The following is an 18,868-nucleotide window of genomic DNA, read 5'->3' on the forward strand; positions in this document are numbered from 1 at the left end:
TATGGCTATCCATTTGATAAGTGGTAAAACGATTTATAAAGTACCTCGACTTTAAGATCTCTCTTAATCCTCTAACCACTTTCCGATTAAAAGCACTTTGCCTTAAATTGATGTTGGTATTTTTCTGGCTATCCATCTAATAAATATTAAAAATATTAAGTAAATCGAAAAAGTGATGTTGGTATTTTTCTGGCTATCCAACTAATATATATTAAAAATTTTAAGTAAATCGCAAAATAAGAAGTGCATCGACTATAAGATACCCTTTATTCCGTTAACCAATTTCTAAGTAAATATACCTTCCTTTAAAGCGTAGCATATGTTCGAAAATACCAACATCTTTGGGAGCTTTTGGTTAGTCTCTTTAAATCACATACTTACACACATTTTTGCTCTATTCTCCCTTAGTTAACTCGTTTTAATTACAGCTGAAAAATATGTGCAATTAGTTAGGTAGAAAATTGTCAGGTAACCAGATGACAGGCTTATCTAATTGTACAAGCCCTAATTCGCTAATCACCTGTCTCTATTTTGCAGCGAAAGCTAATCGTCCGGTTTCTGTTAACCCGAGAAATTAATTGTAACCCATTTGGACAGGGCTAATGATTTTGTTTCACTTTTTGTGTGGTCAATGTTGGGTAATTAATTGAAGCAAATTACCCCCAGATGGAACTTCCAAGACTTCCGGGCAAAGCAAAGGCAGAATCTCAAAGCAATGCCTCATATTCCACCCATTGTTATTCTTGGACATTCCCAACTTGGACAGAAGGAGGAAGACCGTTTGACAGATTTCCACTATGCTGTTTGCCTTTTGCATTAAATTTTGAGCAATTTGTCGAGGGGAAAATTCTTGGAGCCTCACAACGCTGGAATCTGGCATTTTGCTGTTGACTTGGATGAGCCAACAATGCCAGTGGCCGATGCAAATATTTGGCTAACATTTTTTGGCTATTTAGCCGGATGATGGCGAGGAATTAACTATGCAAGCAACGATGAGTGGGCCAGTTTGTCTTGTTCCAATAAGGCAGAGGGCGAAATTCAATTTGCAAAAAAAAAAAGAAAGAAAACACCTATTTGAAAACACTGTATCATACACGTACATATAACATGCAAATTGAATTTGCCGATAACAAAGCGGTGAACTTATACAATTTATTTGTGTTTAGTTTGCTGCCTTCGGCGTCTGCTGAATGTTGGATATACTGGGAGCCGATAACGTTTGTCTTCCATTAGCAATACAAACAACGACATGATAAAAACACGACCCATCTCTTATTTCGCTTCGGTGAGCAGCATAATAAGCTTTTCAATAAACTGTAGCACATTTTTTTGGGATTTGCATTTGTCACATGCAAAACAGCAACCCGTCGCGATTTATGCAAAATGGAGTATACATGGAATACATGGAATGGCAGCGACACAGCGCCAACAAATATGATAAATTCAAATCGAAAACCGAATGTTATCCTCTCGAAACTCGAACTTGTTTACCCCGGCTCATCGAATATGCTGATTTCCAACATCGATGTTTGGCCTGTTTGCCGTTTCACGTAATTTCCCTTTCTCGTTTTTTGGCGTTTGATCAGGAAAACACACGCCCAGCGGAACAATGCCAAACATTTTGCATTGTTTATTGAATTAGTATCGTTGACTTGTCTGAATTGGTACACACTAAAACGCTTCGTTGTGCAAGTTGGCACACGGATGACTATTGAATAAGTGATGGCTGTTGCCACTATGCAATTTTTATTTGATTTAAATAAATGTTTAAGGTAGAGCAAGGTTGTCGACTGAAGTTGAATGCTTTAATGTTTGTATGAAATGGTTTTAAGAAGATTTTTTCAATATTTCTTGCGAAAAAGTTGGTTTTAATGCAAAAGCGACCCAAGTAACAGCAAATATATTATAGAGTCCTTAAAAATAAATTTAGGTAAATACAATAGAGATAATTAATTACTATAAGGTATACGTAGTTATTATTACTCTTACCAGACCTAAATCCCCTCTAATTGTTTGTTCGTAGGTAAGCAAGACCCTTTTATAGCCTCACTTCATATAGATTAATTTCAACAGACTTGCGGCATTATTTAATTATTTATTCTTAATACTTTACAGCTTGTGGCAAACGCTTTTGCAGCTTGGTTTTTTGTGACCTTTTTTTGTAATTCTCTGTGTGAAACCATGCGGTAGCCAGACAAAAATGACTTCATGCATGCGAAAGCAAGTGTGCAACTGAAAGAGTTGTTACACCATTATAGCTGGCTTTGGGGCTAACTCCATGTGACTCTTAAAGCCCTTAAACAGGACTACGGAAAATCGTAAACAGACACGAATTTATTTTATTTCCTTAGTTCGAGTTGGGTTGTTATTTTTATTCGGCCATCGCTCTGTTGGATGTGTCGTGTTACATGTGTTTACATGTCCTTAAACCTGTTCTCTGCCTCTTACAAAATAATGCAGCTCCTGCTGTGTCTACGTCAATGGCAGCAGCCACAGCACCTTGTTCTTCTCGCCATGTCCTTCGCCGACTTTGACAGACCCACCCACCCACATAGGGCCCATATGGCCCATATATGGCTATGGCCCAGACTGAAATTGAGGGTCTCAAGGCTCTGAAATTGTAAGCCACACTGGGTACATACATTTGAGTGCAAGTACACGTAACTGCGGATATGTGTGCACCTACTCTTTGTTACTTTCACGCGCATTTGTAAGCATGAAATGAAAATTGTCGCCGCCATTTTGCATATACATATGTTGGCTTACTTACCTCTGGATTCCTCCCTTCGACACATAAACTCCCGGTAACTGATATTTCATACTTAAAATAATTTAAGGTAGAGCTTGAGAATTATGGATACTTTTACAAAATTGTAGAATCGATATTTTCGATATTTTCACAATATCGATCGATTATATCGTTGTTTTTAACGGAAAGCACATTTTAAACATCGAGAAATAGGAAACTGTCGATATTTTTTAAGGTCTAGTTTAAGGCCACGTGGAGACAGGGTTCGTATATTTTTAGCATTTGGCCTTTCTAAAGTGCATTTCGTATGCCCTTCAGGCCAAAACATTAATTAGTTTCCGAAAATAAACACGAAAAGGCAACACAAGCCGGGTTTATAAATGGCTCGACTCTAATTTGTTATGGCCATGTTAATTTGAGCAAAAAACTTGCTCTTGAAGTCCATTTGATTAACAATGGAAAGTTTTGTGAAAAGCAGTAGGCCAAGTCCAAGTCAACTTGGCCAATTGTTTGAGCTGCAAACCGCAAGGCAGAAACCATTTTCTGGAATTTGTGCAAGAAGTTTGTGCTTTTGTGAGTGGGAAATTAATTAAAGTCAAATTATGTGGGGGAAAAGGCAGTTGTTGGCCTAAATTATGTAGCGATAAACTGCAAATGTTTTACAATTATTTTATTGATTTCGGTAATAGAGCCCGGAAATGGGCTGCCAATTTATTTCGACTGAGGAAAATCAGAAGAAGCGTAAATCTAAGCCAATAAATTTGCCATTTCCGGCAATTCAACAATCTCAAGCAGCTCAATTTGGCCTTTAAGCACCAGCCATTTTTCCTCATCCAAAGATTTGTATGCGCCAGTATGTGATGCATGATTATGGATGGGGTATTTGCATACGGCAAGGATACAGCGAGGTGCACTAAAGTGAGATACAAAGCGGTGCAGGATTCGTTTCCACGTGCACGAGGGATGCCTTTAAATCCTGCCTCGGGCGACAGACGCAAATAAAGAAGATGGAGCGCTCTTTAAACCGGTAAATAAACAAAAATCTGTGACACGAAATGAGCTCGTTGCTTTTGCTCTCTAAAGGACATCGCTGGATGTGTGTGTGTGTTCGTGAGCCTTTAGTGCGATTGCTTTTCCAGGACATTCCGGCAAGCTTGTGCAGGAAATGCATTAAGAGCGTGTCGCCCCCAAAGAGCAGTTGGCTTAAAAAGTGTGAACGTAAGTATGGCATAGATGCGAGTGCCCCGCTTACTTATCAGCTGCAAGTGTGTGCGTTTAACGAGGAGCAGCGAGAGTGACTAACACCGAAACGATATGGTTACCCAAGTGCAGGAATATGTTGTTTTATGGGACTTGCTGAGAAAGTCGGATTATTTAATACCCCCTGCGACTAGTGAAGTTTTAAAAATCTGATGAGTTTATTAAACGTTCTTACATTTAGGTAATATATCATAAGTTTTTGTCTTACTTATAAAACTTGTTTCTTGTGGGAGATATTTAAAGATCTTAATTTATTACCCAAGAGTCAGAATATCTTGTTTTATGGCATTAGTTAAGAAAGTAGGATAATATTACCCATTTACTGTAGTGGAGTCTTAAAAATGTGATTATATTTATTAAATAAATACAATTATATTATATATTTATATTATTATATTTATTAAATAAATACAATTATATTCACTTCTTAAATGATTGAATAAATTTAATGAATGAATTTAATTTTAAATGGTTAACCAAGTACAAGATTGAAAGTTGGATAATATTACCCATTTACTGTAGTGGAGTCTTAAAAATGTGTTTATATATTATTAAATAAATAATACACAATTATATTCGGTTCTTAAATGATTGAATGAATTTAATGAATGAATTTAATTTTATATGGCTAACCAAGTACAAGATTGAAAGTAAAAATAAAAACACCTCTTGACGAGGTAAAAAAAACGAGTCACGATCGCATTTTTAACATACAATAGTTATAATATCAACATTTGTGACGAAAAATTATTACACTGATAAATAAATGCACTTTCTAAAATGTTCTCAAACTAAAGTTTCTTAAACCGATGTTTAACACCATATAAAACGTGACAAATGGAATTTAATTTTCATTTTGGGAAGAAAAAAAATCTTCTTTTGGATATAACTTTTGAACGGATTTTATCATATGACCCCTTATTGGACGCGTATTTTCATACTCTCCTGGTGCGTTTCGTAACTACGTGGATTGAATGATTAACTAAACAGGCGTTGAATTATGGTATAAGAAAGATTGGAACTTTATCACGGTGAGAAGACAAAAAAAAACATTTTCTACTCGAAGTTTTAAAAATGATAGGAATATTAGGAATTCAAAGCATACTAGGATGCCGTGTTGGGGATCGAGTTTCACATGCTACAAATAAATTAATCAAGTAGCCTGTGGCTTATTACTGTCAATCGAATTCTTACTGACTGTGAGCTGCGTTAATATTATTCAGTTTATTCCTGGAGCCCATACAAGCAACATCTCCGGAACTGAGCTCAAAATTCTCGGGTTTTTTCGGTCAACCTACAAAATCAACGTTTTTCGGCTAGTTTTAAGAATAAAGTGAAATTAATTGTAAGCTATATTTAAGTCAACAACACGTTACTTTTAATATAGTACAATACAAGATAACATTCGATGAAATACAGGGTAGACTCTGTAAGAATTTTGTTATAGCCATTGTGATTAATAAGCGTTCAGGATTTCAGTTTTCTACCTGTAATGAAGGGGTAGGACTTTATTTACATACAATGAAATGAAGACTTAATATTAACTTGGGCATTCTAAAAATGGTAACCAAGAATTTAACTAATTTATTTAAATTAAAAGTAACTGAATTTCCTTAGTTTCAAAAACAAGTTCTGAAGTATTGGCATCTCTGGAGTTCATTGGTATACACATTTAAATATGGACAACACTGGTTCAGAATATAATGATAATGATGTGGAAGAGCACGGTTGCACAGCTCAGTCTGGGATATAATATAATTTTCGTTAATAATAACAGTTCTGAGGAATTGGCATCTCTGAAGTTTACTGGTATACACATTTAAAAGAAGGATTCAAAAATCAGGATAACATGATAATGACTTGAAAGAGCATGGTTGCACAGCTCCATCTGGGATATAATATAATTTTTGTTAATAATAATAAATTACGCTTTTAAAATTAATCTGATTATTTTTATATGCAGATGGAAATACGATTTATATTAAATTGTTTTTATACTGATGGTGGGGAGAATTGGAAATGTTAATGAATTGGAAAAATAGCTGGTAAAAAAGTTTAAAAAATATAGGCTCTAATATCTGGTCCAAGAATTTCCAAGCTTAATTGGTTGGGGGAAAAGAGTACAAGTTTTGAGTGATTCTTTGTGAAACGTATTTTTTCCAAGCTTTCAGATAACAAGAAAAGAAGCTAGCTGCGGCCAGCCGAAGCTTATATACCCTTGCAGATCATTCCCATTAATTTACAAATCGCAAAAATGTTGATTTTCCTCATTTTTATACCCTTGCAGAGGGTATTATAATTTCAGTCAGAAGTTTGCAACGCAGTGAAGGAGACTTTTCCGACCGAAAGTATATATATTCTTTATCAGGAGTTTTTTATGTAAATTTTTTAAACATCCTAAATTTTTTTTTATTGACAAGGAATCTCTTATTTATTTTTTAATTTTACACCTTTATTTTAGCTTAATATTTTTTCAAGACTTTGAATTTTAATTCTCATCCAGTAAAAAAGGCGAATATAAAATCACGCCGAGCACTCGATGGTCGTGGTGTAACGAGGCGTATGCGTATTATTACTGAGCGGTTCACTGAAATCCGAAGAAGTAGCGGATCTAAATGGCCAACTGTCTTGGACGACAGATGCTAATTTTCCCCCAATGCAGCTGTTGTTGGCCATAGCAACAACAATAAGCATGAAAATGAAAACGGCTCGACTGTAATTGGACTCTGAGCTGCTGGGAAATCATAAACATTTCTTGGACCCGTTCCAAAAATTCCCATCCTAAAAATAAGAACAAAAAGATACAGAAAATGACAAAGCAAAAGCAACTGCAGTGCAGAAAATGAAAGCGCTGCGGGCCAGGCTTAAATGAAGATTGACGCTAATTCGAGAGCAGGGCTTTTGCTAATCAAAAAGAGTTGAATGCATGGCGCCTTAAAGCAGGCTGCCAATTAACACGAATGCCAACGAACACCTTTTCCCATTTTTCGGCAGGCAAATTGCATTAGCATGGAAAAGCAAATTCTCGCATGAAAAGTGCTTTGACATCACACACACACGGGCCTTCAAGATTTTCCCGCCCTTCGGTGACCATTTTGCATTAGCACGACCATGACGTCACACACTCGCTTTTCCACAGTTGCTGATGATGATGATGATGATGACCTTCAAATGCAACATCTGTAGATGTGTTCGGGTTAGAGGCACAAAAAAAGTAGATTTTTTCCACGTTGCCAGCAAAGCTTTTGCCACATTAACGTCGTCAGCTGCATATTTCTAATTTTTTTCCCTCGTTTTTGGCATACTCATTTCTTAGTTGCTTTTTTCATAATTTGTTTGCCTTGACTATTTGCCTTGTTGCGCATTTGGCACGGATCTGATGCCTGTGTGTATCTTTGTGTGGGCCAACATATGTTTGCTTTCCACCGACAAACTCATCAAGGCGAACCGAAGCTCCAGACAGGCTAAGGCAAAATGGCCAACGGAGGCAATGCCAAAAGCCGAATCTCGGGCTTCTTTTGGTTAATATTTTATTTAATTACTGCTGCTCGAAACCAGAAAGCCTGCACACCGAGCAATTTGGTTTTGTGGCTTTACTTTTGACAGTCACCTTTCTGTTAGATTGGCATTGGACTTGGTGGTTTGTCAAGGTCGAATCGGTTGAGTCCACACACAAGGTATGGTGAGATAAGCGAGGAAAATATGGTGGCCAAAACTTGGAGTAACAAGAGAGAACGCTATAGTCGGGTTGGTGTCCCGAATATGGAGATGGAGATATAAATCTTTTATCGGACAAAACTTTTTAACTAATAGTCCGATTTGAAAAATTTCTTCTACATATCGATAGGTATAACTAAACGCAACAAAATTGCATTAATACTTCTCAGAAATCTTTAATAATGTGGGTGCCAGACACATTTTAGTATCGTTTGTGCGTTTATCAAGACTGACAGACAGAAAAACAGATCGACTCGTCTAGTATATATATATATATATATACTTTATGGGATCGGAAACGTCTCCTTCACTGCGTTGCACACTTCTGACTGAAATCATAATATCTTCTGAAAGGGTGTAATAAACAACAAATCAATCAATAAATCAGAATATAAGTAAAATTTTAAGAAAATATACAACAACCAAAATAATAATTTGACGTGTAAAGAAAAACTTTTATTTCTAAATGCACATATTTCCTTATTTTTTGTTGTTATATCTTGAGCTATTCGTTCTCAAGCAATTTTTTTAAAGCCTAATGCATATGTTAATGAGCTAAAAAGGACATGGGGTAAATTACTGATAGCCTAATTGGGGAAACGGTTTCCCCGTTTCACCGATATTAATTGCGACGGCAGGCCGCACACTTTATCGCACGGCAGTTACAAATTTCTTACACCTGTGTAGCCATTAATATTGCTACCAGCGATTTGTCTGGTCCTTAGCCTCCATCCTTATATACAGATTGCACGGTCCTTGCCGTGGCGGTGCTACGGAAATTTACCTTTGCTGATTTTTCCATTTGAGCGAGTTTCGAGCAACTTAAAAATTTATACTTTCATTTGCCACTTGATATTGGCGCACATGTGAGCCAAGATACGTTTTGCGTGTTTGGTTTCGGGCCCGTATTTGATTTGCATTTCAAATCGAGATGGCATTTAAATGTTTAATCATATTTTTGTTTCCGCAGCGCGTACGGTTCACTTGGCGTTTAATAATTACCATACGGCGTAATGTGGGCACGTCGGAGTCATTGGAAGTCGTTGGCGGTGTCACGATTCCTAAATTATAAATGACACGCGGAAGTAATGTGGTATCCGCAAAAGTCGTGCTCCGGAGGCGCAATTATTAACCACTGGGGTCTTGAAAAATATCTATAGTTTGTTTGCCTTACACTTGGGCTTTTCGGTTCGTACTTTAAAGTTAGGAAAGAGTATTTATTAATTTTGTATTCGATCTCCTTTATAGTGATTTATTTTATAAATATTTTTAGGGCTCAAAGAATTCCATATATTTTATAATTGGAAAATACAATCTCAATCTGCTGTGGGTTAAACTAGCTGAAAGATGTTCGCAAACAAGAAAGTGTCATTTCTCGATTTCGGGTCTTTGGCTATCTGCTCTTTGCACCGTGAAATCTTTTTGTTTCGGCAAACACACATTTTGGGGATAGAACGCGCAAAGGCATTAAATTGGCCATTAATTACACAACAGCTCTTGCAATCCGAAGGATGAATTATGAACGCTCGAGGGGCAAGGTTAATAACAAAGGACGGCGATTAGGAAAACAACCAAAGGCATTGGAAGTTAATCTACTTCAAGGAATTAACATTAATTTGATTACATTTTACGTAACCTAAAGCAATTATAGGTAGACTTAACAGCTTACATATTAAATAAATATTAATTTGTATTTTGAATTGGTGTCCTAAAGTATGATATAGTTTAAACTAAAAATTGCAATGAATTAATTTTGAAAGACGACTATCATTTATTCACTGCATACTTTTAGACACATTTAAAGGTGAATTCGAAACCCTAGTGATTTTTGTTGCTATTTAGTGTAACTTACACTGTGTAAGGTATAAAAAAATTATGCTTCGATCATTGTAGCACATTAAGTGTAACAATTCAATTACTCCTTTTTTGTAAGCTGTGAGTTTTAATAGTGTATATATATAGTATACTTTTCACCGCAGTCAAACTTTTCCCTGTTAACCACTTATCTGTTTACTACCTCGAAGTGCCGGAATCGTTTGCGGCCAGCCGCATGCAATCAAAATGAAACATTCTGCCACTGTTTCCACAGCAATCGTTTGTAATTAAATGGCATTGTAAGTCGGCTCATTTAATTAACACTTGCACATACCATATTAAGGGCCTTATTTGCCAGCAGCCAGGCATGATTATTGTCCCAGTGGCGACCATGATTGAATCAATTAATGCATTACCAATTGCTTCGAAGAGCGCAAATTCAATTTCGCCTTGCGCTGCCACACCAGCAGTCAGTCAATCAATCAATCAATCGATCAAGATTGAGTTAGTAGCGCACCAAACCACGCAGCCACTGCGAGTAGTTCGGCATCAATCAAAGTCACCAAGTTCGGCGACGATTTGGCCAGGGAGCTTCACTGCAGCAGCAGCAGCAGAAGCAGCAGTTTCGACCACAAATTGGTTTAACGCTTAGGTGGCAAAACCAACCGCCACCGCACATCGTGCATAAATTACAAATTAAATGGTGGACAAACAGTGCCAGCCCTGAAAACAAACAAAAACCGCAGCAATTAGGCGATGGTCAAGGGTTCGAATGTCGGATACCCAACCGCCCATATTTATAACCTCAAAAATGTTAAATTGGCCATTACTTGTTTTAAAAAAGATAATCATTAGGGCATTAAAATAGAGCTTGAAAATTATCGATATTTTCTATATTTTTACAATATTGATGTATTGAAGGGAAATCACATATTGAATATCAAGAAATAGCCAACTGTCGAAATTTTTTGAAGCTCTACATTAAAATCGCCTACAATGGTATCTAAAAGTATGCAACATATATTTTTAGTAAATTCATTGCATAATTTTAGACACTTTTATAAAAAAAATTTAAGTAGTTTTCTAGCGCTACAACTATTATTTTCTTTTACATGTATTGTTTTTAAATAATAGTTAAAGATTTTCCTTTTTTTATATAACTTAGATAAAAACATAATTTCATTTTGCTTGTTTCTAGACTATTAGCAGATTCGCATCCAAATTCGCTGCAAACTTATGTTCCACCGCTAATGTAACTAAAGCTTTTAACACTAATAAATTCAGTGGAACATTAGTTTAAAACGCCGTTAATGTCCGGGCAATTGCCACCAAATTGATGGCGAGGTGTAAACATGCGTATTCAACCCACCAAAACGAAACAGGAGCTACACAAAATTTGCATTAGACAAATGCACATTACAGGCGAACCGGCAATGTCGACCAAAGTGCGTTGTGGTGACCGCATCGACATTAGCAAGTTGCAGTTGTTGTGTTGCCAATGGTGACCTCCACATTTCCCCCCCGAGAGAAGTGCGAGTGCTGAACCAATGCTTTTTCCACATCATAGCCCTTTTTTCCCTCCCCTTTTTCTGGTTCTGGGTTTCGGTCTGTTGATTTGCTGCCACAAAATGGGTGGACGACAGGTGAGAGGTTTGCGAAAAAGATTTCAATTCAACACCCACCCCCTGAAAAAATCAATGAATTCATGGTTTTGGCAAATAGAAAACAGTGACCAAAGTCCGTTCGAAAGTTCTCGCCCCGGTTTAATGACGTAGGCTGGAAATAAGCTCGTTGGACATGTTCGCGGTCAAAAGCCTTTGGCTAAGAAGCCTTCAGTAATTTCAATCTAAATTCAATGGTGGCAGGAAGCCTTCGTGTTTTTTTATTGTTTCACCCTCTTATAATTGAAGAGCGGTTTTATTTTGGGATATCAGCTCGGCGGCCGTAAAAAAGCAGCGGGGAAGGCAAATGAAGCATCCTGCATAAAAACAAAAAAGCCCGAACAGGCTTAAGCACCTGCAGAAAACACCAGCAACAATGCTGGGCTACATCAGCGAAACGAGGTTAAAACGAGTTAAGCACTTGAGGGCATGGCAGGAAAATGAAAAAGGGAAATCGCGCATTCGCCCCGTTGCCCGTTGTCCGTGACGTTAACGTTGAATGCCAAAGCCTGCGCACTTTATTTGTATTTGTACTTGTGCTTGTGTTTGGGCTTGGGATCTGTGCGAAAAAAATGTACGAGTTTAATGAAACCTGAAGAGGTAAACACAGTTAAGGATTCTCTGGGGAGTGGTCAAAGTGTAATTACGCACACACACACACTCTGTTGACCGCGCGGGTTAATTGCATCAAAATCTGCACAGTGAAAGCATTTCCCTGGCTCCTCGCCTCTTCACCTCCTAACCCCTCTGCCAATGTTCTTTTGGCTTTTGATTTGCCCCGGGCCTTATGTAGTGTCCGCAGGATGGAACTTTCGACACGCCGGCCAAAGAGCGATGGCATAACAGCGTTAAGTCCAGCATCTCGCTGTCATCGTCATCAGCATCGCCATCACCTGCAGGCTGCAAGCTGCAGCCGGGCATCAAAGAGCTGAATTGTGGCCTCAAACAGCGGATGACGGCCTGGTTGACCCCCCGACCTGAAATGCGTCATAGATTGAAGATGATGCTAGAGTAGGCTTTTAAACCCTTCGGTCGTGAGATAAATGCGTTTGCAAATGTATGTAACAGGGAGCAAAAAACATATTTAAATTCCTAAACAGAGACTTCACAGTAAGTTCTCAATTTATGGAAATGTCTACCTATTGATTCAATTATTTAAAAAGCAAGAAGACTTAAAGATGCTGAAATGTAATATTTTTCAAAACAATTAAGAAACAAGCATGGAAATGATATCACTTGTTTTGGCAAGGGTAACTAGGATATCATTGTCCTGATCCTTTGTTCATCTTGAAGTATACAATTTCTGAGTTTTTAGCTTTTTACGTACTCATTATTTTCCTTGACCTTATACAGAGATAAATGTTAAAGTAAACTGCAGGCAAAACGAAATTTCTAGGAAAAAAGATGAGTTAAGGTAATTATGTGTCCCCTGGATTTTTTCACTGAAATGTAATGATAAAACCCTGAAGAACCACCTTTTCAACCAGAAACACTGCAGGCTTACTATTATCGTTTGTCAACCGATATGGCCACAATGTCCTGTCCCATCACTGGTTAACTTGACCTTTACCGGGAATTATTTTTCTAGGAATAAAAAAATGTAATTACCTTTTCAATGAGATACATAACGATACACATAAATAGCACTACAGCTATGGCCTCGATTTGATTAATTAACTGTTTCCTAGATAGCACGGCTTGTGATGGGCATTAATGGGTCTTGTCTAATTGATTTCATTTCATCCATGACTCCTCCTCATCATTTGCGGCCATGTGAATGCGGACAAATGTTGGTCTGCAGGCAGTCAGTGCGTATACGTAATGGGTGTTTGAATAATTTAATGGCTGGCAGACGAAAAGGTCAGAGGTCTTGGCCTTTACACTTTGATACATGCCATGCACGTAGGTGCAATCAGAGCATTTATTAAGGCGTTTGTTGGCCAATTTTAAATTAAGAGCAGCCGAGCAGCCGGGAAACTCAACGGAATGCCACGAAGAAGTCAAGAGACCAAGCAAAAGGAGGAAGGCGTAAATGAATTAAATTAAAATATGAATTGCACAACAGGAGGGCAGGCAGATCGAGCGATTAAACACGCGAACTGCGAGTAAGTCTGCCGTCCAGTCGTTGTCCTTTCGTTGTTAATGACATGAAAGGCATAAAGCTGCCTGCCGTCGACTCTCAACTTTCAGCGTTCGACTGGCGACGCCTGCAACTGACATTGATAGGGCCGTGGAAAGCCAACAAGCAATTAAGCAGCCAGCTGCTTAAGAGCCATCTACCATCTTTCCCATCGAATGGCGGATCTGAGCGGCTTGTAGGTGAGAAATGGCAGATGTTTCACGGGATAAAACCAACCAGCTGCATCGACTGGGTTTCTCCAGGCTCCATTTCTCATGCCTCCACTTGCGCCACACAAAAGAAACTTAATTGTTTTTTCTTTCACGCCCTGAGTGCTTGCATTAAGAGCTGTTAATTGCTAAATGGTCGGATAACTATGGCAATGGTCATTGTTTAAATCTGCCCGACTAGTCAATAATTTATCAATTTAAATGAGCTGCTCGACTAAAAAAGAACGAAATGAATTAAAAGTCATCTAATGGAGGTGTTGCCACAGTGATGGGGAGACCTTCGATCGTAACATTTTACCTTTTACATTGGAAAGTCACAAGATATTGAAGCTATAAAATTGGTTATTATAAGAAAAACAATTTATTTTAATTTTAAAATAAGGAAATGTAAATTTGATTATAAAAATAAAATATAATATTAATTTTGCAAGGCAATGAAAAATGTTAGAGAAATAAAATGCAAATTTTCAAGCATACAAAAATATTAAAGTTAAATATGAACAAGATAAGTTTTAATTAAAATGTGAAATCTAGTTATGAAATAAATTTATAAAACTGTTATTAAAAAACAATTGAATTTAATTTTAAAAAAACTTTAAAAATATATTAAAAAAATGCAATTAATACGTAATGTTAAATTGACAATATGCAAAACAAAAATATATTTTAATTATGTAAAAATAAAATATCCGGGACAAATGTTAATACAAATGTAAAATCCAAAATCAATTTCACACAAACATTGTCACTTAATTTTAAAACACTTTTGTTTTTCGTTTCACCTTGGACTATAAAATCTACCATCACTGATTTCACCTGGCTTTCGATGCCTCTGGCCGGTATAATACTCGTCGCCGAAGTTTTCCCGTCGGTCAGGAAGTGGAATTGGAAATCGCCTCCGGGTTTTCACGCTCTTCGCATCCAATTCGCCATCTCCTGGTGTGACATTCACTAATTAGATGTGTTGCAGTGGCCAGATGCCCGCCTTCTATTTGGCTTACTTCTCACATTTGATGGCAGCTGGCCACATCGACTGTTGGCCCAATCCAAGAGCAAGTCGACGTCCAAGCGAATGTGGCTAACTGACATGGCATTCTCATTCTCGTTGCATTTTGTTGGTCAACAAGCTCTTGGCAGCAGAAGCATTCATTATGGTTTTGTTTTCTTTGGCAGCAGCGACTCGACTCAACTCAGATTGGTTTAATTCGGTTTCGGCTTGACTGGATTCTGCTGAATTCTGCTGGAGGAGCCTGGCATTTATTATGTTGGCCTCAAGGACACCGAAAACAGGCATCGTCTGCAGGCAACACGCCCACAAAAATGCTTGTGTTTGCCCGGCACACAAAGTGTCATAAATTAATGCTGTGTGGGTGTGCTGGCTGCCTTTTGTCGCTTGTGCTGATTGTGTGTGCAAAAATTGTCAACATTATTTCATTCTCAGCTGCATTGAAGTATAAAATGAATTAACAAATATTTACAGCAGTCATAGAATGCAGGATTTTAGTTTTTGGCAAATCTTTAAGAATTTTATTTTGTAAGTTAGGATAGGAATTGAAAAAAGCTGATTTAAAAATTCAAGAATCTTAAGAAAATATTATTTTTAACAAATCGATTGATACAATGAAAATGAACAGATCTTGGGATAGCACTTGAGAAGCTTTAAAGAAAATCAATGACTACTGAGACAGGTTTATAGAATTCGATATATTTGCATGGAAAAGCGAAACACAAAACTAACTTGAGTGTATGATGCTCCAGTGAATTCGCCGCTGACAGCGGGCCTTATATCCTGGCGTTCTGATGAACCGTGGCAAAATGCTTCAGATGGCCAACACTGCGGCGACCAGAAATCCTTGAAGCGAATTTATTCCTTTGACTTTGGCCCTGCTCTTGTCTTGGGAAATACCTCGGGGGATACTTGAATAGTCAGTAGCCGCGATAAAGGAGCGGTAACTACGCTGCCGCTTAATCAAGCGCACTGCAATTTGAGCTTCCCACTTTTGGAAGGCCGCCCCCCGCGTAACTCGAAATTAATCCATTTGACAGCACCAAGGTTGCATTTATTTCGATATTTATGGCCGGCTCTTTTTTCACTCACTGTGCCGCGTAATTGCGCCAAATCCTTTGCTGACACACACACAGCGCATTCATTGTGCTTTCAATTGTTACATCACGAATTTGTTTGTTAAGCCTCGCCCTAAGCTCGCTGCCACGCCCCCCGCTGCCCGCCCCTCGATGGCTGACAAACAGAAACAAAAACAAAAAGGTTCTGTTTGACACAACGATATGTAAAATGCGTGGCTTATCCGGATTACCGGATGCTGGAGCGCACAAACATTAGCACAACTCACTCTTTTTATACCCTTGCAGAGGGTATTATAATTTTGGTCAGAAGTTTGTAACGCAGTGAAGGAGACGTTTCCGACCCCATAAAGTATATATATTCTTGATCAGGATCAATAGGGGAGTCGATATAGCCATGTCCGTCTGTCCGTCTGTCCGTCTGTCCGTCTGTCCGTCTGTCCGTCTGTCCGTCTGTCCGTCTGTCCGTCTGTATGTCTGTTTCAATACCGTTTGCGAGCTCAGTTTAAAAGCTAGCGCCTTGAAACTTTCACAGTCGTCCTAAAACATGTGTACGCAGATCAAGTTTGAAAGCCGACCCGATCGGACGTCTATATCCTATAGCTCCCATAGGAACAATCGGATATAGCTTTCACAAAAATTAAGATATTTCGCTCAGTGTAAGAGCTATTGGCATGAATCTTTCCAAATCGTATTTTTTTGTGCGTACCTTGATCAGGGTAAAAGCGCGTGCCGATCGGACGTCTATATCTTATAGCTCCCATAGGAACAATAGGGGGAAATCGGTCAAAATGTTACGTTTTTCAGGATATTTCGCGCAAAATATAAGCTATTCCCATGAAACTTTCCAAATCGTATTTTTTTGTGCGTACCTTCATTAGGGTAAACGCGCGTGCCGATCGGGCGTCTATATCCTATAGCTCCCATAGGAACAATAGGGTGAAAAATTTTAAAATTTTATTTTTTCAATTATAAAATATTTTGTTGTTTATTAATTCATGTTGCTAGTCTAGTCAAGTTTTAATTCGTAAAATCTGCAAGGGTATTAAAACTTCGGCTTGCCGAAGTTAGCTTCCGTCCTCGTTATTTCTATTTTTTCTGTTTTTCTGCAAGGGCCTCCAAAAACGCAGAGCTAAATTTAAATGTTTCAAAGTTTCTAGGATTTGTTACCAAAAATCACGCAACATTAGATAAACAAAATGGATTGCTAAAATTGTCTTTAAAGAATGAAGGAAGATATCAATTTTTTAGATTTAAATCATATAACGTAATCCTAAATATGCGTTTATTTTTTGACAAAGAGAAGATATAAGAGCTATCCACTGTTTGGAAAAATAGCGTCATTAGGCGAATTTACCACTCTTAAAGTTTTAGCATAAAATATATATAACACATAAATAATTTTTATTCTTTTTCCTTCTTCGTATCGGGGTATTTGTTCAAAGTGTCGGTCGAGAGCGCAGAAAAGCCCTCAATTCAGGCAATAGACTCCCGGGGAGACAAATATTTATTGCCCTGTTGAACTCCGGAATATTTCTCAGACAAGGCTTAACTCGGCCATTACTCTTTTTTGCTCCAGTTTGTCAGAGGCACTTCGCCCCAGTTGCTGAGAAGTGGCCCTTGAGCAATGGGGCTCATTAATTCGGCTGTTTGGCATTGGGAAAGAAAACTAAATTGGTTTATTTTTTGCTTGTTTTATTGAAGTTTATTACTAAAAATTTAAATTAAAATTTTATTGGAAATACATATACCATATACATACAATTATTATTAGTGTTGTAATTGCAATTGGAATTTTCTCGCTTTTTTCGATTTGCCTTCGATGAGAATGTAAAATTAAATGATTGCATTAAATGTGGCCAAAGCAGACAGATCGCTCGACATTTTAGTTGGCAAAATGTCAGAGAAAATGTGTGGTTATAATATAATTAAATGAAAATCCGATTTACTCATTTTGTTAAGTGGGAGGATTTAATCATATGCAAATTATTCAAATGTGAGCTTTAAATACGATTACACAAGCTGCTTTGGTTTCGAGGAACTAACATTTAACATTTGTATATGTTTAATCGATTCTCTTTTTGCATATTTCACACGTTCGGTTTGCTTTAATATAGTGAAAGCCCTTAGACCTAAGTTCTATGTTCGTATAGGTATATATCGTATGAATTGTTCATCATATATGTATTTATAAGTATTTATCTTTCAAAATATTATTATTGTAAATAATTAAAAATGGAATCGCGTAAGTGCTCTATAAGAAAATCGTTAAGAACTTTCATGGTAATTCACTTTTGTTCACTAAACTCTCGATAATTCTAAATAATTCTATTAATTAGTTGTTTACCTACGTTATGCCGAATGGTTTCTATCTGAGCTAGATTTCGCTACAAGTACTTTATTCGTGAATATCAATCGATTTATATCATTGCGTTGTTTTAGTTTTAATATTTAATTTAGAATCTCATGAACAGTGGAGTGAAAACGTTTTCGATTTTCTTTAGCGTTCGTCTCTGCTATCATAATTCGTACGACCTTAAGCTTACTTTCACAATTGTGTTTAACAAACATTAGTTTTGTTTTTTTTATTTTCGAAACAAAAAACAACATTACCTAAGTAGGCGCTATTAGCTTAAGAGACAAAATATAATGTATAGATTTCCTGCAAATATTACTGTTCCAAAGTGCAAAATCACAGACCCCAAAATAAACTCACTGTGACTTTGACATTTGCGTAATATTTGTGGTCCTATATGCAAATTATAAAACAAACAACTATCTCAAGCCTATTTTAAAGACTGTTTCATCGAGAGACGCAGGATTCGGGATCCTAAGTTTGTAATTCCTACTTTCGTTATTAAACCTTAGGTATACTAAAATTAGTATGTTTATGAAATGCATTCAATACGAATTCGGCGATATTCATTTACTTTTTGACATCTCAATATGATTGCGATTTTTATGTACTTTTGACAGCTGGCATAATCTTAAACTTATTCTTTTGTTTTGTTTACTTTAATAATGCGTTTTGCGTTTATTTTTTTCAATATTTTTTTAACACGATTTTAGTAGTAATTTGGCATTGCAATTGTTATTTATTGTGAATGTGAATTAGTTAAGCTTTTTCGTTATCATTTACCAACACTATTTGTGTTTTTTGGGAAGACAGTCAGAAATACAAAGCCTCAAAGTATTAACAGCAAACATGTTGGCAAAAAATATATATTATTCATGC

The 18,868-nt window shown here is 37.1% G+C and overlaps 1 long non-coding RNA gene across 5 annotated transcripts; it reads left to right on the forward strand.

Moving 5' to 3' along the window:
• The first annotated feature begins 5,113 nt into the window (after nt 1–5,113).
• LOC138913403 (uncharacterized) lies at nt 5,114–5,947 on the forward strand. 5 transcript variants are annotated; one of them, XR_011419137.1, is made up of 3 exons: nt 5,227–5,429; nt 5,489–5,572; nt 5,627–5,947. It is a non-coding gene; the product is annotated as an uncharacterized lncRNA (long non-coding RNA). The 5 variants fall into 5 exon arrangements; XR_011419134.1 differs by having other exon boundaries at nt 5,228–5,429; nt 5,481–5,572; XR_011419136.1 differs by having other exon boundaries at nt 5,230–5,354; nt 5,481–5,572.
• Nucleotides 5,948–18,868: the final 12,921 nt, after the last annotated feature.

Source organism: Drosophila takahashii, chromosome 3R (genome assembly GCF_030179915.1).
Source record: "Drosophila takahashii strain IR98-3 E-12201 chromosome 3R, DtakHiC1v2, whole genome shotgun sequence".
In the NCBI taxonomy this organism is placed as follows: Eukaryota; Metazoa; Arthropoda; class Insecta; order Diptera; family Drosophilidae; genus Drosophila; species Drosophila takahashii.